This window comes from Petromyzon marinus, chromosome 18 (assembly GCF_048934315.1).
Source record: "Petromyzon marinus isolate PM22_M1 ecotype Great Lakes invasive population chromosome 18, UKy_Petmar_22M1.pri1.0, whole genome shotgun sequence".
NCBI classification, from domain to species: Eukaryota; Metazoa; Chordata; class Hyperoartia; order Petromyzontiformes; family Petromyzontidae; genus Petromyzon; species Petromyzon marinus.
In genome coordinates this window covers 7,678,565-7,704,651 of record NC_133684.1, presented here as the reverse complement: position 1 = coordinate 7,704,651, position 26,087 = coordinate 7,678,565, and the positions used below count along the sequence as shown (strand labels likewise).

General features: G+C 53.0%; 1 long non-coding RNA gene across 1 annotated transcript in view; it reads right to left on the bottom strand.

The window, feature by feature from the left end:
* The window catches only part of LOC142925084 (uncharacterized), a 43,130-nt gene extending 17,369 nt beyond the window's left edge, over nucleotides 1-25,761 (bottom strand). Inside the window, exon 1 of the long non-coding RNA XR_012942185.1 lies at nucleotides 25,513-25,761. This is a non-coding gene — a long non-coding RNA (uncharacterized LOC142925084). The remainder of the gene's footprint in view (nucleotides 1-25,512) is intronic.
* Between the last annotated feature and the right edge of the window lie 326 nt (nucleotides 25,762-26,087).

Here is a 26,087-nt window from a genome sequence, read left to right as displayed (position 1 = left end):
AGGGATGATGGCCGGCCCTGTCGGTCGGTGGTCGAGACTCTGGGCGGAATGGCAGCGAAAGGTGCGAGAGAGCAGACGTCGCAGAGGGAACGTCCGTCCACCCCCCCGCGTGTGGATTGACATGCGGGATGAGTGTTGTGGTTCGTCGTTGCATCGTGGGACGCTGCGAGGGATTGCGAAGAGTTTGTGGCAAAGCCTTTATTTAGCGGTGGATAGATCATGTCCGGTGATGATTATACTGATGATGATACTGATGATGTTAAAACTTGAGCAACGATATATCCGGCACGGGAAAAGTGTCTCTCTCTCCCCGTCCTCTGTCTCCATCACTGCCTCCTCTCCCATCAACTACCCCCTCCACCACCTCCACTAACATCCCCACCAACATCCCCTCCCTGCCACCAACATCCCCTCCCCACCACCACCATCTCCCCCCTCCTCTCTCTCGGCAGCCCCACCACTGATTTATGCCCTGAACCGCCACTCTGACAAATGACGTAAATTTTATGTCTCCATCCAGCCTGCGGCCAAACTGCAAAATCAATTCCAATTCAAATTGCTGGAATGAGTAACGGATAACATCGCAGATAACGCTATTTATTCTGCCAGGGCAGATTAATTGCTGCCTGGCTGCCCCCGAGAATATGACATGCTAAACAGCAGATGTCTTAAAAAAAAAAAAGCCGGCTTTCAAATCGACGTCTCGGCTACACTTTATAATGGATCTTTTCTGCGGACTGACAGAAAATAAATCATTTAACATTTCACTGGCGTTAGCAGAAGCTCCGCATAAAGGCACTTTGATTTGCAAGGGGTTTGGAGTGCGGCCTGTCATTTAGCGTGGCTAGATAATACAGAGGCGGGTGTCAGTGTCACGAAAACCGAAAGCCATTGAAGGACAAAGGTGACAGAAGCACAAAGTGAAATTGCTTTGGTTTGAACCGTCGGCATCGCGCTGGGCCGAGCATTCCGTGAATGGCATTGATTGTGGGGCCACCTGCAGGGAAAGACCCAGTCCAGGGACCGTGTTTTGGCTACAGGCGCTGTTTGAGGAGCGACTCGGCGCACAAAATGAGGCTGTGATTTAAGGCGAGGGCTTCTCTCTGCCCACAGCCAACACCTTGACAGGGCGGCGCGGCGCACGGGAAACCGGGATGGGTGGTGGAGTGTGAGTTGGAGTGGTCCAGTGTGGTTCGCCGCACTCTGGCGGGGTTCTGGCCCCGTGGTCTCGGTCCCCTCTGGCTGTCCGGCTCTGGAGGATGAGTGCGTGGCGGTGGTGGTGTTTGTGGTGCTGTTTTCAAAGATCCAGAGCTCGAGGAAAGCGAGAGACGAGAGGGAGATGCGTGGTCTCCTCTGGGCTGAATTGAAAAACGAGCAGAGTCGGTGACGCGTTAGGAGCCCCCCCCACCACCACCGCCGCCACCCTCCATCACGAGGCGCGGGTACTTGAAAGTTGAAGGGGGGGGGGGGCCTCTGGGACGTCCTGCGTGCGGTTATTGATATTGACAGCGTCGTCATCATGATTGTCATCATTGTGATTCCCATCATCGTGGACGTGATGGACATTCGTCATCGTGATTGTTGTCAAGGTCGTTATGATAGACATTGTCGTCATCGTCGTGAGAATTATCATTATTAGGCATTATGATTGTCATCAACGTCGTCATAATTATCATCATGATTGCATCATCACCGCTGTCGTCGTCATCATCGGCGTTATCGTCAACAACATCCATCTTGCTATCATTGCCATCACTATCACCGTCATCGTCATAATCAAGCCTTCATCGTCAGCTCATTAACGCCACGCTCGTCATAATCACCCGTCGTAGTCCATCACCGTCGTCATCAAGACCATCATCCTCCTGATTGCAATCGGTGTCATGATCGTAGCCCTAACGATGGTCACGCTCGCAATCACTGCCAGCACGCTCGTTCTAATCAGCGTCATCGCATCTCTCTCGCCCGCATCTCGCACCGCCACATCGCAAGTTGCGGCTCAAGAGACAATACGCGTCCTTAATTCCTCGCTATTGTTGAGCCACGCGAACAAATTCGTTGCAAATGTGCGGCGCCTGCGTTCTGAGTTAAAAGAAAGAAATTAATAATCGTTATTGCGCCCTTTGTGGGCATCACCGCCTGCCAACAACACACGCACAGAAAAAGCTGCGTCTCTTTCTATATTATTTTATATATAATTCCTCGATTCAGCCGAGTGAATTCACAATTTCCATATCCCTCCATCTGCTCTTGCAACATTTTCTTTTATTAATGACAAGCTGGACTCTCAAATTTCAAACGCTTACAGAACACTGCTGTTGCTATCTCTCTCGCTCTCTCCCCATCCCTCCTCCTTCCCCGCCTCTCCCTCCCCTCCACGCCTCCCTCCCTCCCGTCACCCTCCCTACCCTTCCTCTCTGCTAGCACCCAGCCATAGCCCCCCCCTCCCTCCTTCTCCACCGCCTCCCAGCATCCCAGCCTCCCTCCCTCCCACCCATCAGACAATAAATATTTAAAGCACATCATCTGCCTCACTCAGCCTAATTGAGATGTGGTAAAACACGGCGCACGCGGTATCGATCTCAAGCATCGATCGTCAGTCCATTTGAAGTCGGTGACCATTGCTGCATGTTAGCGTGACATATAAGGCGAAATCTTAGTGTGCCGTGTACAGAGAGAGAGAGGAAATACAACTAATAAAAATAAAATAGCATTGTAATACAATAAATAAATAACAAATAGTAAATAGCTTTATAGAGAGAGAGAGAGAGGTCTGGGGGAGGAGAGGAATTGAACGCCCTTCAAGGTAACAGCAGAAGTGCTTTGTTTAAGCCGTGTCTAAAATGTAACAAAACCAGCAATGACCAGCGCGGTGAAGTATGATGCTCCAGTAGGTATTGGGCGGTAGGGAGGTGGGGGGATGGAGGTGAAGAAAGATGCGCACGCGTGTGTGTGTGTGCGCGTGCGCGTGTGTGTGTCCTGCAGGCGAACGGTGGTGCAGTGGTTAGCGCGCCGCGCTACGAACCCGGCGACCCGAGTTCGATTCCCGCTCATGGTCAACACCCAGTGACGATTATGTGAACCGGTTTTGGATCTCCCTGAGGTCGACACGGCCTCAAATGAGCACCTAATGCGGTGTGTAGAAAACATCGCCAAGAGAGAGACAAAGGCGGTGGAGCGTGGTGCTGGCCACCCATCCCCTATTCCCTGGCGTTCCGGCCTGCACAGCACTTGCCCCGAGATTCTGGTAACGCTATACGGGGGATCTTTGTCTTGCTGGGGCGGAGCGTCGGTGGTTGCGTAGCTGTTACTAACCCCCATGCCCACCGCCCCCCACACATGTGTGGTGAAGTATGGTCAAACCACCGCCCTCTCCCTCCCCCCAAAGACCATCAATACACTGTGTGGAGGAAGCCTTCACTCCATCCAGCAGTGGATTGACATATCGGCCTAGGAACACATTAAACACACAAACACGCGCGCACTGTCTTGCGCGTATCGCCAAGTACAGCCCGTGGAATGATTAGACGCGAACAAGCAAGCAAGCGTTCCCGTAAGAAAAAATAATAAAAAGGAGTGTATATATATAATTAATTCGTTCCAATGATAATCCTAATAAAGCAGATGGCCTTCATGTGGAATTTGGCAGTGGCTGCAGGTTTGTGTCTACACCCCCCCCCCCCCCCCACACACAAATTACATTTAATTCAAATGTGCCCCCTTTTATCTTCACGAAAATCTCTACCCCCCCCACGCCATTCTCACCTATAACCTCACCAGGTGGGTGCCCCCCCCCAACAGCCCCCACCACCACGCCCCCCTCCCGTCCTCTATGATCCTCTCCCTTGAGTCACCACGTGCACGTGAATTAGGTGCGCGGTGGTGCAGCGGTTAGCGAGCTGTGCTTCGAACCCAGCGACACGAGTTCGATTCCCGCTCACGACGATAATCTGAAGCGGTCCTGGGCCTCCCCGTGAGTACCTGGTGCGGTGTGTAAATGTCGCCAGTGGAGAGAGAAAGGCGACCGGGCGTGGTGTTGGCCACCCACCACCTCGTGTGTAGCTCCAGCCACTCGCTACTTACCCCAATAGTCTGTTAAAGGAGGATCTTTGCATGTTCATCACAACGCACCACTGTCTCCGAGCACCGTTAAATCTAAAGGGGCCACAGTTGGGGAAACTATAGCTTGGATGAGCAACCACAGCATTTACACACACACTTACACAGCATACGTCTTATTATCCAATCGTAGCAACATTCGTGGCAATCTGAACATCTACAGGTGACTAAGCGTGCAAAAAAATACTTGAAACACGGTGTTGTGTTGTCAGATCGAGAATATGCCCCCCTCTCTAGTACCCGATTAGTGCGGCTAGAGACGAACACATCATCACGCCGACCGCACTGATCCGATGCCTCCTCTACCCTCACCGACCACGCTGATGATGTATGTACGTTGAACTTTTTTTGCACTGTACGTAGGCAGCCGTCTAATCGCAGGTGCGGGGGGAAGGACACACAAACTAAACGCAAAAAGCAGTTTTAAATAAACGACTTCGTCAATATAGATGTAAAAGTGCAGAGCTCCAGTGACTTACAAATATCGGAAGGCAGAGCGTTCCAGACGGCCGCAGAAGCGCATCTGAAAGTGCGCGATGGAGTGACCGTCTTTTGATCGATGGTAGCCGAAAGTCACTGCTGCGAGGATGATCGGAGTTCGAGTGATGGTTTACGCTCCTTGACGAGATCAACGAGGCAAGATGATGTGATGTCTGCTCTCCTATGGTCGTTGAGAATGATGATGATGATGTCTGGTTGCAGTCCCGAAGTTAGACACGTGCTGATCTCATTTGAAGCTGCGTTGGGGAATATTAAATACAATTTTAACTAAACTTTGCTTTTATTTTACAAGGTAAGGCCGCTGAGCTATATAGGTATTTTTTCAGAAGCGAGCTGGCCACAATGATAACCCAATTAAGTGGCTTATCACGTGGAAATGTATAGCAGCACGTTTCTCAATGTGGAGGGGGAAACCGGAGGACCCGGAGAAACATCCACGCGACCACGGGGAGCGAGACACGCAAACCCCAAATAATACAGCAGCAGGCGTCAGGGTCGAGATCGAACCCACGACCTCCTGTATACCAGGCGAGGTAGTTAACGTCTTCTAGCCACCGTAGCGCTCCTGAATGCCCTCGCGGGCGGAGTACGGTTCACAGGCTCGTGGTGAGTTCCCGACCCCGTCTTAAGCGATGCTATTGTGAACTTTGTTTTTGTTATGCTTGTATTCCCAGAAAAAAAAAACCTTACTGAATCTCAGTGTATTTCCACAGTTGGGGGGGGGGGGCGATCATTGCTTTGTAAATTACAAATATACTTTGTGTGGGGGGAGTGGGGTAAGGGGGGGGTAATGTTTCAAATGTGGCACATTTTGATCAACGGCATTAATCGAGAAGGCCGCTGGATTTCGAACCGCAAATAAATCGGCAAACGCGCTACCGCCAGGCCGTCGCGGTAACACACACATACATACACAACGTGGAATTGTATTGTAGTTGTTGCTGTGATTACTGTGTTGGGAGTGGCACGGTGGTTGCAGTAGTTAGCTGCACTCCGAACCCGTCGATAGTGAGTTCGGTTCCAGACCACGGCGAGCATCAGTATGCGAGTGATATCTGAAACGGTCCTGGGGCCACCCACTGCCTTGACAAACGCGCGCTGACCAGCGTGGTGAAGTATGGTCGAGTAACACCATCCCCGGGCGCCACCCATCACAGATACTGTGTGTGTATGTGTGTGTGTATGTGTGTGCGTATGTGTGTATGTGTGTGTGTATGTGTGTGTGTATGTGTGTGTGTATGTGTGTGTGTATGTGTGTGTGTATGTGTGTGTGTATGTGTGTGTGTATGTGTGTGTGTATGTGTGTGTGTGTATGTGTGTATGTGTGTGTATGTGTGTATGTGTGTGTATGTGTGTATGTATGTGTGTGTATGTGTGTATGTATGTGTGTATGTATGTGTGTATGTGTGTGTGTGTATGTGTGTGTATGTGTGTGTGTGTATGTGTGTGTGTATGTGTGTATGTATGTGTGTATGTATGTGTGTATGTGTGTGTGTATATGTATGTATGTGTGTATGTGTGTGTGTATGTATGTGGAGCCGGCTCCAGTTTAACAGCAGAGGTCTCACTCCGAATCATTCGAGCGGCAATATCTTTTCATCGGTTGCGTAACGCTGTGTGGAAGCTACCTGGTCTGTCGCTCCGCACTAAGGTTCAGGTCTTCTCGGCCACGGTCATTCCCTCCCTTCTCTACGCTTGCGAAACGTGGACCCCCCTAATGGAGCATCTTCGCCGGTTAGAAACATTTAGGCTGGCCTGCCTACGATCCATCCTGGATTTAACCAGACTGGATTGTGTGAGGAGCTCACAAATCTATGAAAGATCTGGGCAAGGTCCCATCGGTGAGCTCCTCCGGCGGGCAAGGCTGCGATGGCTGGGTCATGTAGCCCGCATGCCCAGCCACCGCATGCCGAAACAGCTTTTGTTCGGCCGGATTGAGGGGGCTAAACGGGCGCGGCACGGGCTAGAGAAGAGATGGAGTGATGTGATACAGGAGGACGTGGAGCTGAGTGGACTTGCCGATGACTGGTACCAGCGGTGTCAAGATCGGCCTCTGTGGAGGAGACTCGTGAAGGACGCTACTGGGCAGTTGGAGGTAGTCGCCCTCCAACAACAACGGAGGACGGAGGAACGACGCTCACAACAACGAGCGGAGCGCCGGGTGGCTAAAGCACAGCAGATTGGCACAGTAGGGGGCACAGGTGGTGCATCAGCCAGTCATCTCAGTCAGTCCACCCGTGGTACCTGGGTCTGCCCCGTGACCTCCTGCCAGCGGGCGTTCGACACTTCACGTGGCCTGAGGGTGCACATAGCCTGGCACAAGCGTCGTGGTGACGTCACCGCCACTTAGTGGTGAATGGCGGTTGTTGTTGTTGTTGTGTGTATGTATGTGTGTGTATGTGTGTATGTATGTGTGTGTGTATGTGTGTGTATGTGTGTGTAGGTGTATGTGTGTGTATATGTGTGTGAGTGGGGAGCGATAGTGTAGCGGTTAGCGCGCTGCGCTATGAACCTGGCGACCCGGGTTCGATTCCCGTTCACGGCCAACACCAGTGACGATTATCTGAACCGGTCCCGGGCCTCCCCTAGGTCGACTCAGCCTCAAATGAGTACCTGGTGCGGTGTGTAAACATTGCCACTAGGGAGACAAAGGCGGTCGGGCGTGGTGCTGGCCACCCACCCCCTCGTGTACCGTTCCGGCCTTCAGTCTGTTAAGGCTATATGGGGGATCTTTGTCTTTGTAAAAAGTTACCTGCAGCGCCACACCTATTACCATCATTAGGGGAAAAAACGATGATCCAATATCCGACCCCCAGGAACAGATTTGCAGATGTGCTGAGCATTTCTGTGAGGTCTTAAGCCAGGAAAACATCGTGGCACAAAGTGAGGATGACCCTGCTGAGGCTGCGGTGCCTCAAATATTGGAAGACGTCACCCCCTGTGAGTGGCTGGGTGAGGTGCCATCTGTTGAGGAAGTACTGAAGGCAATCCGGAGTCTGAGACCAGGAAAGGCAGCGGGCAGAGATGATCTCCCAAGCGAAATGCTGGGAGAGGGTGGCGTTTGTGCAGACTGCCCTATATGACATCATAACAACGGCCTGGACCACTGGTGTGCCGGGAAAGGTCCTGGCAAGGATTATTCAGCATCGCCTTGCCAGGCACGCTGAGAAGAGGCTTGCGGATGCCACATTTTATGTCCGTTATCTACAGCAGAGGTGTAGGGAATTCCAACAAGACCTACATCTCTGCTTTATTGACCTGGTCAAGGCCTATGATACCATCAGTAGGCCCGGGCTCTGGGTTGTTCTTCGTGCTTTTGGAGTACCTGACCCTCTGCTCACGATCATTAAGGACCTTCATGATGGTGAGCAGGCCCGGGTAAAACTACGTGTCCGGTAGTCAGAACCATTCCCTGTACACCTTGGGGTGCGACAGGGATGTCCTCTGGCTCCCCCATTATTTAACATCTATTTTGACCACGTAGTTCGTGAAGCCTTCAATAGCTGTACCGGTGGAATCTCCATATGGTACAGATATAATGGGAGGCTGATCGATGCCCGGGTGCGGTCAATGGATGGCTCCCTATTGCTCAACCACGTTATGTATGCTGATGATTTGGTAATAGCTGCTCAGTCAGAGGAGGAGTTGGAGACGCTGCTGCTGAGACTGGAGCGTGCCACTAAGAGGTGGGGCCTTACCATCAGCCCCACCAAAACTAAGCACCTGCCTGGGTATTTTGTACCACCGGACACTCCACCCCCACAACTCCCAATCGGTGATGGGGCAGTTGTGGAGAGAGTGGAGAGTTTCCCTTACCTGGGCAGTGTGCTTATGACTGGCTCCAGTTTAACAGCAGAGGTCTCACACCGAATCAGTCGAGCGGCAATATCTTTTCTTCGGTTGCGTAACGCTGTGTGGAAGCTACCTGGTCTGTCGCTCCGCACTAAGGTTCAGGTCTTCTCGGCCACGGTCATTCCCTCCCTTCTCTACGCTTGCGAAACGTGGACCCCCCTAATGGAGCATCTTCGCCGGTTAGAAACATTTAGGCTGGCCTGCCTACGATCCATCCTGGATTTAACCAGACTGGATTGTGTGAGGAGCTCACAAATCTATGAAAGATCTGGGCAAGGTCCCATCGGTGAGCTCCTCCGGCGGGCAAGGCTGCGATGGCTGGGTCATGTAGCCCGCATGCCCAGCCACCGCATGCCGAAACAGCTTTTGTTCGGCCGGATTGAGGGGGCTAAACGGGCGCGGCACGGGCTAGAGAAGAGATGGAGTGATGTGATACAGGAGGACGTGGAGCTGAGTGGACTTGCCGATGACTGGTACCAGCGGTGTCAAGATCGGCCTCTGTGGAGGAGACTCGTGAAGGACGCTACTGGGCAGTTGGAGGTAGTCGCCCTCCAACAACAACGGAGGGCGGAGGAACGACGCTCACAACAACGAGCGGAGCGCCGGGTGGCTAAAGCACAGCAGATTGGCACAGTAGGGGGCACAGGTGGTGCATCAGCCAGTCATCTCAGTCAGTCCACCCGTGGTACCTGGGTCTGCCCCGTGACCTCCTGCCAGCGGGCGTTCGACACTTCACGTGGCCTGAGGGTGCACATAGCCTGGCACAAGCGTCGTGGTGACGTCACCGCCACTTAGTGGTGAATGGCGGTTGTTGTTGTTGTGTGTATGTATGTGTGTGTATGTGTATGTATGTGTGTGTGTATGTGTGTGTATGTGTGTGTAGGTGTATGTGTGTGTATATGTGTGTGAGTGGGGAGCGATAGTGTAGCGGTTAGCACGCTGCGCTATGAACCTGGCGACCCGGGTTCGATTCCCGTTCACGGCCAACACCAGTGACGATTATCTGAACCGGTCCCGGGCCTCCCCTAGGTCGACTCAGCCTCAAATGAGTACCTGGTGCGGTGTGTAAACATTGCCACTAGGGAGACAAAGGCGGTCGGGCGTGGTGCTGGCCACCCACCCCCTCGTGTACCGTATCCGACCCCCAGGAACAGGTTTGCAGATGTGCTGAGCATTTCTGTGAGGTCCTAAGCCAGGAAAACATCGTGGCACAAAGTGAGGATGACCCTGCTGAGGCTGCGGTGCCTCAAATATTGGAAGACGTCACCCCCTGTGAGTGGCTGGGTGAGGTGCCATCTGTTGAGGAAGTACTGAAGGCAATCCGGAGTCTGAGACCAGGAAAGGCAGCGGGCAGAGATGATCTCCCAAGCGAAATGCTGGGAGAGGGTGGCGTTTGTGCAGACTGCCCTATATGACATCATAACAACGGCCTGGACCACTGGTGTGCCGGGAAAGGTCCTGGCAAGGATTATTCAGCATCGCCTTGCCAGGCACGCTGAGAAGAGGCTTGCGGATGCCACATTTTATGTCCGTTTGCTACAGCAGAGGTGTAGGGAATTCCAACAAGACCTACATCTCTGCTTTATTGACCTGGTCAAGGCCTATGATACCATCAGTAGGCCCGGGCTCTGGGTTGTTCTTCGTGCTTTTGGAGTACCTGACCCTCTGCTCACGATCATTAAGGACCTTCATGATGGTGAGCGGGCCCGGGTAAAACTACGTGTCCGGTAGTCAGAACCATTCCCTGTACACCTTGGGGTGCGACAGGGATGTCCTCTGGCTCCCCCATTATTTAACATCTATTTTGACCACGTAGTTCGTGAAGCCTTCAATAGCTGTACCGGTGGAATCTCCATATGGTACAGATATAATGGGAGGCTGATCGATGCCCGGGTGCGGTCAATGGATGGCTCCCTATTGCTCAACCACGTTATGTATGCTGATGATTTGGTAATAGCTGCTCAGTCAGAGGAGGAGTTGGAGACGCTGCTGCTGAGACTGGAGCGTGCCACTAAGAGGTGGGGCCTTACCATCAGCCCCACCAAAACTAAGCACCTGCCTGGGTATTTTGTACCACCGGACACTCCACCCCCACAACTCCCAATCGGTGATGGGGCAGTTGTGGAGAGAGTGGAGAGTTTCCCTTACCTGGGCAGTGTGCTTATGACTGGCTCCAGTTTAACAGCAGAGGTCTCACACCGAATCAGTCGAGCGGCAATATCTTTTCTTCGGTTGCGTAACGCTGTGTGGAAGCTACCTGGTCTGTCGCTCCGCACTAAGCTTCAGGTCTTCTCGGCCACGGTCATTCCCTCCCTTCTATATGCTTGCGAAACGTGGACCCCCCTAATGGAACATCTTCGCCGGTTAGAAACATTTAGGCTGGCCTGCCTACGATCCATCCTGGGTTTAACCAGACTGGATTGTGTGAGGAGCTCACAAATCCTTGAAAGATCTGGGCAGGGTCCCATCGGTGAGCTCCTCCGGCGGGCAAGGCTGCGATGGCTGGGTCATGTAGCCCGCATACCCAGCCACCGCATGCCGAAACAGCTTTTGTTCGGCCGGATTGAGGGGGCTAAGCGGGCGCGGCACGGGCTAGAGAGGAGATGGAGTGATGTGGTACAGGAGGACGTGGAGCTGAGTGGACTTGCCGATGACTGGTACCAGCGGTGTCAAGATCGGCCTCTGTGGAGGAGGCTCGTGAAGCATGCTACTGGGCAGTTGGAGGTAGTCGCCCTCCAACAACAACCGAGGGCGGAGGAGCGACGCTCACAACAACGAGCGGAGCGCCGGGTGGCTAAAGCACAGCAGGTTGGCACAGTAGGGGGCACAGGTGGTGCATCAGCCAGTCATCTCAGTCAGTCGACCCGTGGCACCTGGGTCTGCCCCGTGACCTCCTGCCAGCGGGCGTTCGACACTTCACGTGGCCTCAGGGTGCACATAGCCTGGCACAAGCGTCGTGGTGACGTCACGGCCACTTAGTGGCGAATGGCGGTTGTTGTTGTGCGTGTGTGCTCAGGGCCTCGTACAGCAGGGCCATAGACGCGCATCGCTTGCCCGTGGTGCAGCGAGTTTTAAGCATCAACGCAGGCATTGCGCCCAATGCAATACACAGCACAATGCGAGTTTATATTGAGTCGAAATTACACATTCCCGTTTCGACCACGAGTCCGTCTATAGGAAAGTATAACTGTCGATTTCCCACAAAGTTGTAGGATGTTTTTCGACCTTGAAGTCAAGCCGATGATAGATAGGTATAGATATGACGACCATGCTGCTGACGATGATGATGATGATCCTGACGATGATGATGGTGATAATATTTGTGCTGTTACTGCTGATGACGTTGCTGGGCCCTACTCCGACTCGCGACCGATATTTAAACTCGCGACCTCCCCCCCCCCCCCATAGTGAATGGAAAGCGGATCGAGAGAGAATGAAGATTGTGGGGTGGGAGTGTAGCGTCTAGGGGAGAAGGGCCGGTGGGGGGGGGGGGCAGTAGGGGATGTAAGAGGGGTGCTGGAGCTATAGCAGAGGAAGAGGAGGAGGGGGTGGTGAGGCAATGCAGACCCCAACGCTGATGGTGGTGAATACGCGGGTGCCGCATCTAACCGCTTATATCGAGCAAAGCGACAACACACACACGCACGTAGAGAGAGAGAGAGATGTTTGTGTGTGTGTGGATTAACATCCTTGATCAATTATGCAGCAGAGATCCGTCTATAAATATCCTAAAGTGGGAGTGTTGCGCAGCCGTCGATTTCACATGACATTAGCTCAAACCCGTAAAGCCTCACCGCCAGCAGGTTTAATATTTATTTGTTTATTACTACTACTACTATTACCGCTACTATTATTGTTTGTTATTTCTTTTACCCCCTTCTCGCTGAGATTTTTCCCACTTAATTCATCGCTTCAATTAAAGGGGCACACGTGGGAATACGGGAGTCTTGATGCAGAGAGGAGCGAGTAAGGAGCGAGGGAGGAGCGCAGCGTCTGCGGGCGTTTATAGCTACGTCCTGCCACACGTCGGGGGAGTGGATGATGCCGTGTGTGTACCTGTGTGTGTGTGTGTACCTGTGGGTGTGTGTGTGTACCTGTGGGTGTGTGTGTGTACCTGTGGGTGTGTGTGTGCCTGTGTGTGTGTGTGCCTGTGTGTGTACCCGTGTGTGTGTGTGTACCTGTGGGTGTGTGTGTACCTGTGGGTGTGTGTGTGTGTGCCTGTGTGTGTGTACGTCCGGCAAAACAACCCGCTACCTCCTCGCGGTGCCGGACGGGCAACTCTGTCGTGGACAGTGTTGTGGGGGGAGGGACAATTCTGATTGGCTCCTCCTCTCATGGCGTCTGTGACCACCACAGTGGCTAAACGGGGGCTCTGGACGGGTGTGAGGGGCTGGTAACCCCTCCACCTTCAATTAATTACCACTAAACTATGAATAAAATATGTAACTAATAAGCTTGTGCCGGAGGCCCCGGGGGGACAGGCGTCTATGACGTCTCCTGGCCAAACCCCAATTGGCGGAGCCAGGAGATTTAATCTCAACCCTCGGGGCTCCTCCAGAAACAACAAAAAGCCACTACGGATGACAACGTGGAATGTTCGAACGCTCACTGCAGAGGAGAGGCTGCCACTCCTTTGTCGGGAGCTGGACCGGTACCGCCTGGATCTCTGTGGCATTCAGGAGGTCCGGTGGACCGGTTCTGGCTCCTGCCACCGTGAGGGGTGGACAGTCCTCTACTCGGAGCAGCAGACTGCAAAACAACAGGGTGTGGCTCTTCTTTTGAACAAAAGAATGAAGGGGGCGTGGAAGCATGGCGGTGAGGTGTGGGAAGCTGTAAGCCCCAGGCTACTTTGGGCTCGCCTTCCCATCAACCGGAGGCGAGGAGTGGTGGTCGTGGTTACTTATGCCCCCACCGAAGACGAACATCCGTGGAGGGATGCAGGCAAAGCCGATGAGTCAGATGCCTTCTATGACCTACTGTCACAGGTGCTGGCTAAAGTGGCCCCACGGGATAGAGTCATCATGTTGGGTGCTTCAATGATGCTGGCACCTGGTCTGGAGTGATTGGAGGGCATGGGCCAGATCAGCTCAATAACAACGGTAGGAGGCTGCTAGATTTTTGTGCAGCCCATGGGCTTGTAATTACCAACACGCTGTTCGGGCATCGGCGCATCCACACAACAACAATGGATAGATGCCGGGTCCAAGCAAGAACATCTGCTGGACTACATAGTGACGGACCAGCGGACGCGAGCCCATGTGCTTGACACCAGGACCTACCGTGGAGCTGATCTGCCCTCTGACCATCGACTAGTCATCTGTAAGATGCGCCTGCCATTCTTCCACTCCGGTGGTGGGTGTACACCCAGGACCCCATTCCAACCTAAAGTGGCCTGGTCTCGGTTATCTGATGAAAGTTGCAAGCGAGAATTTCATCATCGCTTGCGGCTGGGGTTGGCATCGTCCCCCACTCCTCCTGATGTCGAGGGTAAATGGGCGAGGTTTAGGACTGACTCATGCAGCTGCAATGGCTGCTTTAAATACGCGGTCCAGACCTCCCTAGAGACCCTGGCTGACAAAGGTGTTCAGGAAGGTTGAGAAAAAGCGACAGGCCCACTGTCATCGGCTACAGAATCCCACGTCAGAGAATGAGGAGGCTTACCGCAGACTTCGCTCGGAGGTTCGGAGAGCCGTGAGGCGCTGCAAGGATGGGTGGTAGTCGCGGGTTGCTGAGGAGATGGAGTCTGCCTCAGTGGCCCGTGATCACAAATCTCTATTTAACTCCATCAAAAAAGCAACCTGCAGAGCCACACTTATTACCATCATTTGGGGAAAAAACGGTAATCAAATCTCCGACCCCAAGGAACAGGTTTGCAGATTTGCTGAGCATTTCTGTGAGGTCCTGGGGGAGGGGAAATCCCTCAGCCAGGAAAACATCGTGGCACAAAGTGGGGATGACTCTGCTGAGGTTGCGGTGCCTCAAATATTGGAAGATGTCACCCCCTGTGAGTGGTTGGCTGAGATGCTATCCGTTGAAGGAGTACTGAAGGCGATCCGGAGTCTGAGACCAGGAAAGGCACCGGGTAGAGACGATCTCCCAAGCGAAATGCTGAGGGAGGGTGGCGTTTGTGCACAGACTGCCCTATATGACATCATAACAACAATCTGGACCACTGGACGGGTTCCGCAGGATTGGAAGGATGCCCTGGTGGTCCCCCTCTTTAAGAAGGGGGACCGCACAGACTGTAACAACTACAGGGGCATCTCACTCCTCAGTGTACCGGGAAAGGTCCTGGCAAGGATTATTCAATATTGCCTTGCCAGGCACGCTGAGGAGAGGCTTGCTGAGCCCCAGTGCGGTTTCAGGAAAGGGCGGTCCTGCACAGATGCCATATTTTCTTTCCGTCTGCTACAGCAGAGGTGTAGGGGATTCCAACAAGACCTACATCTCTACTTTATTGACCTGGTCAAGGCCTATGACACCATCAGTAGGCCTGGGCTCTGGGTTGTTCTCCGTGCTTTTGGAGTCCCTGACCCTCTGCTCACGATCATTGAGGACCTTCATGATGGTGAGCGGGCCCGGGTAAAACTACGTGGCCGCGAGTCAGAGCCATTTTCTGTACACCTTGGGGTGCTACAGGGATGTCCTCTGGCTCCCACATTATTTAACATCTATTTTGACCACGTAGTTCGTGAAGCCTTCAATAGCTCTACAGGGGGAATCTCCATTTGGTACAGATATAATGGGAGGCTGATCGATGCCCAGGTGTGGTCAAGGGATGGCTCCCTATTGCTCAACCACGTTATGTATGCCGATGATTTGGTAATGGCTGCTCATTCAGAGGAGGAGTTGGAGACGCTGCTGCTAAGACTGGAGCGTGCCACTAAGAAATGGGGCCTTACCATCAGCCCAACCAAAACTAAGCACCTGCCTTGGTATTTTGTACCATCGGTCACTCCACCCCCACAACTCCCAATCGGTGATGGGACAGTTGTGGAGAGAGTGGAGAGTTTCCCATACCTGGGCAGTGTGCTTATGCCCGGCTCCAGTTTAACAGCAAAGGTCTCACTCCGAATCAGTCGAGCGGCAATGTTTTCATCGGTTGCGTAACGCTGTGTGGAAGCTACCTGGTCAGTCGCTCCGCACTAAGCTTCAGGTCTTCTCGGCCACGGTCATTCCCTCCCTTCTCTACGCTTGTGAAACGTGGACCCCCTAATGGAGCATCTTCGCCGGTTGAAAACATTTTTGCTGGCCTGCCTACGATCCATCCTGGGTTTAACCAGCCTGGATTGTGTGAGGAGCTCACAAATCCTTGAAAGATCTGGGCAAGGTCACATCGGTGAGCTCCTCCGGCAGGCAAGGCTGCGTTGGCTGGGTCATGTAGCCCGCATGCCCAGCCACCGCATGCCGAAACAGCTTTTGTTCGGCCGGATCGAGGGTGCTAAACGGGCGCGGCACTGGCTAGAGAAGAGATGGAGTGATGTGGTACAGGAGGACGTGGAGCTGAGTGGACTTGCCGATAACTGGTACCAGCGGTGTCAAGATCGGCCTCTGTGGAGGAGGCTCTTGAAGGACGCTACTGGGCAGTTGGAGGCAGTCGCCCTCCAACAACAACGGAGGGCGGAGGAGCTACGCTCACAACGAGCGGAGCGCCGGGTGGCTAAAGCACAGCAGGTTGGCACAGCAGGTTGGCACAGTAGGGGGCACAGGTGGTGCATCAGCCAGTCATCTCAGTCAGTCGACCCGTGGCACCTGGGTCTGCCCCGTGACCTCCTGCCAGCGGGCGTTCGACACTTCACGTGGCCTCAAGGTGCACATGGCCTGGCACAAGCGTCGTGGTGACGTCACCGCCACTTAGTGGCGAATGGCGGTTGTATATATATATACACACCCTGTGTGTGTACCCGTGTGTGTGTACCTGTATGTGTATATATATATACACACCCAGTGTGTACCTTTCTGTGTCTACAAGCAGATGTGTACCTACGACCAATCTGTGCCAACGCAGTCACAAAGGAGCTGTGCATCTGCCATGGCAGCGATCTAGACCAGTTAACCTCTAACACCTGGGTCTGTCCCGTGACCTTCTGTCCAGCGAGGCTTCAACACTTCACGTGATGTCCTCAAGGGGCACCTCGCCTGGTACGGGCACTGTGGTCACGCCACCGTTGTTCCAACTGCTATACAAAAGCAAAGATCCCCCTATAGCACGCATAAAGCATTGAGCAAAGTGCTGTTAGCGAGAACCTATAAAGGCCACCTTTGTCGATCTCCGTGACCAGATGCTCATTTGAAGGCCGAGTCGATCTAGGGGGAGAGACAAAGTTATTAATGTTGGCCGCGTGCGGGAATCGAACCCGGGTCCCCAGGCTTGGAGTGAAATGCGCGAAGAACTGCGCCCATGAATCCCACTATAAACAACGATACGGATCCTCCCTCGTTCATCTTGCTATACAAAGACAAAGATCCCCAGACTTTTGGAGCAAGTGCTCACAGCGAGTAGCATCTATGAAGGCCTCCCTTGTGTCGATGTTTATACAAAACAAAGACAGAGATCCCCCGTACAACCTCTAACAGACTTTTGGGGCAAGTGCTGTTCGCAAGCACCTATGAAGGCCGACACGGCGCACTAAGGGGGTGGGTGGCCAGCACCACGCCCGGCCGCCTTTGTCTCCCTAGTGCCGATGTTTATACACACAAACACGCGTCCATCAATGTGGGCTTTAGGAATGCGGGGCGTGAGATGGGGTCGAGGAGGGGGGGGGGGGCGGAGTGGGGGGGGGGGATTGGTAGGAATTGGGGTGGGAGGGGGGGGTGTGATTTCAGAAACTGCGAGCCCACGGTACTTATTAAATAAAAGCAATAAGAGTTTATGTGTGCAATACGCGGGGCCCATTTGTCCAGAGAGACATTAGTTCAACGCCCACACGCGGACCACCGCCATCCTCACTGCCCTGTCAGCTGGCTCCCATCTCGCCCTCGCAACGCACGCACGCACGTCTGCTGATGATGATGCTGCTGCTGATGATGATGATGAGACACTCGAACGTTGAAATCGGCTAACGGGACTCTTGGCTATTAGGAAGGTTTGCAGATGCGTCCGCATGCGTGAGTGAGTGACAGCGACTCCAAGTCGCATGCAGCCGTGTTGCGTGCGACTTGGTGGCCCAGGTGTGAAACTCGCCTTTAGACCAATGTTGTTGAATAGATTCCCTTGCTAGAAGACCGTGTGGCTGATGAGATGAGTAAAGTACTTTAAAAAAAACTATGCGAAAAGACAGATGTGTTGTTACATCCTGCACAGCAACGCTCAATGATTATTGTGTTATGTCGAGACGTCTTATACGTCTAACTCAATAAGCCTATGCCCTCCGGTAGAGAGGTTTCTGCACAGGGCATTGGGGTAATCTATATATATAAAGCAGTGCAAGCCTCACGTAAATCACGTGACCTGTGTGTGACCACCCCCACTCTGAACCCCTCCCTCTCCCCCACCTCAGCCCACTGTGAAAACAGACGCCGCTCCGCGCAGCAGCAGCAGCAGCTCCTCATCTCTCCTAAAACCCTTTGCTCCCGTTTCTCAATTTATTTCCTATCTTTTTACTTCTTCTTCTTCTTCTCATTCTTTACCTTGTCTGCTCGACTGTCCTCCCCTACCCGTGTTGTAGACACCATGGGCGCAACCGTTGCTGGTGTCTATTAACCAAGGGGGCGCGTCAAGGACGTTACCACGCAATGGCATCATAACTGACGCGGGTGCACACGTGCCCGAATTGGCGTTGTCCTCTGGTCTAACACTGGTGAGACATGGCCATGAAGAAGGCTGTATCTGGGGTAGGCCAATCAGTTTTAAAAACAATGCGAACATGATCAGAGCAAGGTTGTTTGCATGTTTTGCCACAAGTACGTGTGGTAAGTGCAGACCTGATGCCTGGCAAAAGCTATCTATTTTGTGTTTGGACTTCTTAACTGCTGTTTTATTGCCAGAAAGCGTCAAACCTATTCGTAGTTTTTTTTTTGTGACTGGCAAAAAAGGTCCCATTCATACGGAGTATTCGCCGTTAAGGAAAGTCAGTGGGACTTGGGCAAGGTAAACAAATAACCTAAAAATATATAAACAAATAAAACGAAACCTTTTTTGATCTTACTTGGTAAAGCCCACTAAGCCATTAGCTTATTTTTTTTCCAAAAGCGTGCTGGCCACAAATGATAGCTCAACGAAGTGGCTTATCGAGTGGAAATGTACAACAGACAAATACAGTAAACGCAACGTTTCTAAATGTGGCGGTAAACCCCGGAGACCCCGTAGAAGAATCGACGCGACCGTGTGGAGGAGAACATGCAAACTCCACATGCACACAGGCGTCGGGGTCGTCATCTACTTGCCAGATCCTCCGGATCGACACGCAGTCGCGCTGACCCATCCACTGCCTGCAAAGGTGGAGCCTGGACGATGCCAGCCCGGGATTGGACCGCGTCGCATCTCAAGACCGCGACACGATGGCAACGGAATGGGTTTGGGTGGCCTTTATCCAGTGAGTGGACAGATCGAGGTCGATGGTGATGCCGATGACGTTGAGTCACGGAGGGGGGTGGTGGGGGGGAAACACGAACCGCGGATAGATTCCCTCGCTCATTCGCGGGCCAACCGCGAGGTATCTGCATGGCGAGCGGACAACGGCTGAGGTCTCCACTCCTTCGTTATCAGTTAGCGGTCGCTCACTTGGCCGCGCCTGTACCTTTCCTTTGAAGCTAATCTGCCGTTGTTATTTATTTTTATTTATTAGAAGTCATCAGCAAAAGAGCAAATATTGGTTTTAATCGAGTATTGATTTCCCAGGCGGTGGAGGGGTGGGGGGGGCAGTATTTGACTGCTCGCGGTCACATTTGCAAATGCCGACTGGATAAGAGAGTTGGGGGGGGGGGGAGGTGTTCGGGGGGATGTGGGGTCGCGGGGTGGGATGCTTGGCTGGGGAAAGGGGCTGGGGGGGGGGCATAGCCGTGCATACATCGATCCTAAATGCCCTCTGTCCCCCACGCTGACCAAATGCGTTATTATTCGCACATGAGAAGGCAGAAACACGATGTGCGACCGTTCACCATCGTGATGAGCCGTGGTCAATCCACTGCTGGATGATTGCCTTCCACCCCCCCCTCCCTTCTCTCCCCCCCCCCACCGCCACCCTCCGAGACACCTCCATCGCACGCGGCGATTCCACGATTGCAACAACAACCTGATCGTCGCTCCATCTCCACCGCCGCGGTGGACGAACTCTCGGAACGCGTTCCATTTGTTTGCATCTCATCACCGCGTGCTACCTGCTATGCAACACATGGCTCAGAAGCACGGTCGTTAACACACGGAATGGAGCAACTCGCAATGTGTTATTCCAACTCGAGGAGCTGGCTTGACGCGTCGGTTCATTTGCAACCAATCGTCAAGACCGACAGTATAATTTTGGCTTAGGCCACCACGTAAAGATCTCGGCAAATGTGTTTGCCGTTAGTGCCCATCCAACCACCCGACGCAGCCATACAAATGGAACGTAGTCGCGTTATTACGATTTTAAATATTATCGTAATTCCGTCATTTTTTTTCCAGCCACCGACGCGTTTTTCTCACCGTTGTGCATGCCCACCGTCGCAATTGAATTCGCATTCTCACGAGGCCATCGGGCCGTGAACGACCGCGGTCGGAATCGTTCACGGGGTGCGAGGGAGGGCAATGCGAGCGTTGAGAAGCCGTCACAGCGCGCGATTCGCTTGTGGGTCCTTCCCCCAGCAGCTGCGTACGGCGCGAAAAAAGTTCAGCGCACATACGGCTGCAGCAGCAGAGGTAACAGAAACAAAATACAACACGTGAACTGCGGGGCGCTATAGCGACTCCGCTGGACTCACAGGCAACCCTGACCTTTATCCAAGCGCCGTTGAAAAGTCTATAAAACTGACTTATTTATTGTACAGAGATGGCTGTGGGGAAAGGCATAGGGCGAGGAAGGTGTGGGGAGGGGGGGTGGGCGCATGGAACACGATGAGATAAACTAAAACTTAACTCTCTTTTTTATTCTACCTGGGAAGGCCCCACTGAGCTCTATTGCTTGTTTTTTTCAGAAGCGACCTGGCCATCGCAAATGATGTCCCGACGGGGTGGCCTGTTTCCATGCGCGAATGTAAACAGCAGCGGTCAAACACTCTAAACGCGTGATGTCGATTCGAAATGTGGAGGGGAAAAAAAAACCGGAGGACCCGGAGAATAATCTACGCGAGCACGCGGGGGGAGAGAGAGAGAGAGACACGCAAACTCAAAATATACAGCAGCAGGCGTCAGGGTCGGGATCGGATCCGCGACCTCCTGTAGACCAGGCGAGGGAGATGACATCTCGCCGATCGTCAGATGTCCCGGCGGCTCCGGGCATGAGCAGCCAAGAGTGGAGCGCAATGTTGTTGCTGCTTCTGCTGCTTCTGCTGTTGTTATTGTTGCTGTTGTTTAATTCGCCACGTTGCTGTTCTCCTAATTGCCTCAATCACGGGGGCATCGTTCGCGCAGCGAGGCTCGATCCGTGCCCGGTTTGACCTCATTACGCAGCGCACCGAGTTCGCGAAACCGACGGAGTCGCTCCCGTCGCTACTCGCTCAATGCCCCTTCTGGATGGCGCAAGACGAGCGCCGGTGGAGCCGCCTTCTCCCCGTGCCGGTGGTGAAGATTTCAGAACCCGTGGTGTGGCAGCAAGAATTACTCATCGTGGTAAATATATCAAATATCGTCGACAGGTTCGGAATAAAATTTTGTGTTTTTTTTTACTTTTATGTCTATACTGGAGGAATCCGATGAGCTATAAAGCTCTTTTTGGTCACAGACGTTCTTAAGTTGGTTAAAGTCCAGAGGTGCGGGCCCCCAGGGCCGGTTCGGATATCACTCAGATGTCAGCGTTTCGTGATGTCTGGTCAAACATAGACAACGATCAACCGTATAGCCTCAACAGACTGTTGGGGCAAGTGCTGAAAGCGAGCGCCTATGAAGGCCGGCACTGTGGCACCCGAGGGGGTGGGTGGCCAGCACCACGTCCGGCCGCCTTTGTCGCCTCAGTGGCGATGTTTACTGCACACCGCACCAGGTACTCATTTGAGGCTGAGTCGAACTAGGAGAGGCCCAGGATCGGTTCACATCATCGTCACTGCTGTTGGCCGTGAGCGGGAATCGATTTCGGGTCACCCGGTTCACATTGAGGTGCGCTCACCGCTACAACACAGTCCCCCACGACTAATGTGTAGTGACGAATATCTGAACTGGTCCTGGGGCCTCCTTTAGGTAGGCTCCGTCTCAAACGAGTACAGTACCCGGTGCTGTGTGTAAACATCCGCACTGGGGAGACAAAGGCGGCTTGGCGTGGCGTTGTCCACACCACTGCCTCCCTTGTGCCTTTCCGGCCTTAATAGGCGCTCGCTTAAAGTACTTGTTCAAACGGTCTGCGAACGGCCAAATGGGGGATGTTTGTCTCGAAGTCTTATTCAAAGGCGTTTGTTGACCCAAGTTGATTGCCTCAAGTCTGCGAGTCAATGGTCTCAGCGCAGTCATCGGCGACTGGCTCGGGAAGCCGAAGGGACACCGAGTCGGCGTAGCCGAGAATCCTGGTGTCAAAATCCGTCTCTCTCTCTCAGCCACAGCGTGAGATCGAACCGGGTCCTCCAGTGTCGCGAGTCTATGGCCTCAGCCCGCTCGCCGATGACTGGCAAGATACACATAGCACGTGGCGTGTTTTGGCCCTGGTTTGGCTTAGTTTGCCTCCCCTGAGAATGACAAACGTTCACCATGTTCATACGTGGTGAACACTCTGGGTTCATACGTGGTGAACCACTCGATACATCGGACGTGTGGGCCCGGTATTGATAAGAAGCCTCTTCGCGTCACATAGAGGCGACGTGCATTTCCGGAGGCAATTTTCAGTCCACAGACTCGCATAGAGACCCATGGACTTACTTATGAGACTCAGATATTTACAGTGATTTACATACTCGCAAAGGCACCGATGTACTTAGACCCGAACACTGACAGTCCCAGAAACCCACAGAGAACCAAGACACTCGCATAGACGCTCAGGAACTCGCGTAGAGACCCATATACTCGTATAAGACACCCAGACACACTCGCATAGACACCCATACACACACAGAGATACCCAGATACTCGCATAGACACCCAGACACACTCGCATAGACACCCAGACACACTCGCAGACACCCAGACACACTCGCATAGACACCCAGACACACTCGCATAGACACCCAGACACACTCGCATAGACACCCAGACACACTCGCATAGACACCCAGACACACTCGCATAGACACCCAGACACACTCGCATAGACACCCAGACACACTCGCATAGACACCCAGACACACTCGCATAGACACCCAGACACACTCGCATAGACACCCAGACACACTCGCATAGACACCCAGACACACTCGCATAGACACCCAGACACACTCGCATAGACACCCAGACACACTCGTATAGACACCCAGACACACTCGTATAGACACCCAGACACACTCGCATTGACACCCAGACACACTCGCATTGACACCCAGACACACTCGCATAGACACCCAGACACACTCGCATAGACACCCAGACACACTCGCATAGACACCCAGACACACTCGTATAGACACCCAGACACACTCGTATAGACACCCAGACACACTCGCATAGACACCCAGACACACTCGCATAGACACCCAGACACACTCGCATAGACACCCAGACACTCACATAGACACCCAGACACTCGCATAGAGACCCAGACACTCACATAGACACCCATACACTCACATAGATTTAGAGATGCATTGATAAACTGGAGTGCGCTGCCAGCGGCTTCATCATCAGCGCTTTCTCCGTGGTTAACGCAGCCTCCCAAGAGAACCGGTCCGGTGGGAGAGCCCAGAACTGGTGCAGCAGCAGCATCATCACAAAGATAAAACTCCCCCGTATAGCCTAAACAGACTGCAGGGGGGGGGAGGGGCAAGTGCTATTAGCGAACACCTCTGAAGGCCGGCACCACCACCACTATACCACTGCTGCCACGCGTTGCATTTGTGTTCCAATCATCAATCAATAAATCCGCCTGCAACGCTCCCACATCACCCGAGACCGCCATGAGCCCGAATTGTGTTTGCCTCCCTTTAACCCGGGGAGAGTCGGCGGAACACCGCCGCTGAATCGCAGACTCGCCGGTGAAAAGGTTAAAGCGGCGCTAATGGAAACTGCTACATTCAGCAGGTTTCGTGGTTGGTCAGGTGGGAACGCGGCGCTGTAATTAAAAGATGTAAAAAAAACTAAATCTAAAAGAGAAACGTTTGCATCCCAAAGGATTCGCACGCAAACGCAGCCTGCGCGACGTGTCACAACAAGCCGGAGATTGTCCGTTTCATTTTAAAATAAACCACTGACGCTCCACGTTGTTGACAGCGATACCGAGGCTGGGCCTGGGACAATAACACCAAACTACGTTTTTGTTTTAGGAGGTAATGTCCACGGAGCTACGCAGCTCTTTTGCAGAAGCGACCTGGCCGTCATAAACGAAAGCTCCAACGAAGTGGCTTATCACGTGGACATGCACAGCAGCCACTTATTCTAGACGGACGTCGATTCTAAACGAGGAGGGAAACACGGGAGGGCGCGGAGAAAAATCCACGCGACCACGGGGAGAGAGACGCGCAAAACTCCAAATATACAGCAGGCATCGTTGGGGTCGGGATCGAACCCACGACCTCCTTGCATACCAGGCGAGGTATGCATCTCTACACCGTGGTGCCATAATACATTGGGCCAGAGTTCCCCCAAACTGCAGTCCCCGCGACCCACCACCACGCTCCGCCTTTCCGACACTTCCTCATTCAACTCCAGATTAACTCGTTCCGCGCTTCACGCGCCCGATGATTGTTAAACAAGTCCCACGTGGCGCGCGAAGCGATTAACGATGCATGCGTTACGTGGAACGCGTGTACACCCGCGCGCGCACGCACGGAACACGTGTATCATCTTAATTGGAATCAGCTCTATTAACGCAGACAGCGTTAATTGCTTAGCGCGGCACCGTGCGACGTGGTTAATAATCATCGGGCGCGTGCAGCGTACAGCGCGGAACGAGCTCATTTGCATTTCAACGCGGTGTAAATTGGTAAACGCGTAAGGGCGGAGCGCGTTGGTGGTGGGGTCTGGAGCTCGGGAAACCCTGCATTGGAGTTTTGTTTGGAGGGGGATGGGCAGAGATAAACAATAAATGAATATTAATTAAAAAAACATTGCAAACACAATGCTAACACGAAGCACCCTGCGATCTTCATCGATAGAAGATCCCCACAAGTTCCTGGCAATCTCGCCGCGGTGGCGAGGAGACGCGATCTCCATCACCTGCAACGCAGGACGCCGTGGGTTCGATCCCGCACCCTGGGGATGCCGATTGTTATACATTTGGAGTCCACGTGTTCTCTCTCTCTCTCTCCTCCCCCCGTCGCGTGAATTGTTCTCCGGGTCCCTCCGGGTTTGCCCTCCCGCTCCACATTAAGAATCAACACGCACTTTATATTATTTGGCTGCTATTATAACTTCGCACGTGTGGTGGTGATGATGATGATGATATCAGCACACTTCGAGAAGCTATCATCACGTGCGACGGCCCGATCGCCTCTGAAGCAGAGCTGAAAGATCAGTGGGCTTCACATGATGAGCAATTAATAATAGATATAAAGTCCTGTTGATTCACGTACACTCCACTGCTGCACTACTCACGGGAGGATATTTCGTACGGCTGAGACGGCGCCACTTTTTGCTGCGCTTCCATGACAAACGATTCGCATTTGCGGAGAAACAATTATCATCCGGCGACACAAACAATCGAAATAAATAGCGCCTTATCTCGCCGCCGTGTTTCCAGCTGATCTTGTCATTTCGAGGACACGAGCGATATCGTACAGTCCGCCACCCCACCACCCACCCATCCACCTCTCCCCCTCCGTACGTGTCCTTACCGAGTACCCACGATGCACGAGTCGATATGGTCTTTCCGAGCGAAAAAAAAACACGTTTCCAGTCTGAGCCGACCGAACAGTTGTGCTCGTCCCGAGAGTTTCCTCCCTTAATATGTCCCCGACAGCATCTCGTGCGAGCATTTACTCATGGAGGTGACTTGTTATGAAACGAATTTTTCGTGGGGGAAGGTAGTGGCGACGTAGGGGGGTGGGCTGCTTGCCATCGTCAATTTAATCCCGCTTTGTGTTGCTTACGGTGTCGAGTGGTGATGACGATGACGACGATGATGATGATGATGTAGACACGCAGACTTCTCACTTCGGGAGAGCTGAATGGAGTTCAAAACAAACTCGCAAACAATGCGCCTTGTTGTGAAAGACGTAACGCGGAAGACCCCCTGGATGTTGATCTTCCACGACGCTCGTGGTCCACCCTCAACCGCATCCACTGCACGAACCATGGAAGCAGATGCGGATGATAACTGATGCACACATTCAACATTTGTTTTTAAACTCGCCAGTACTAGTCTGCGATCAGAACAGATCGTACAACACGTTATGGATGGCCACTGTGT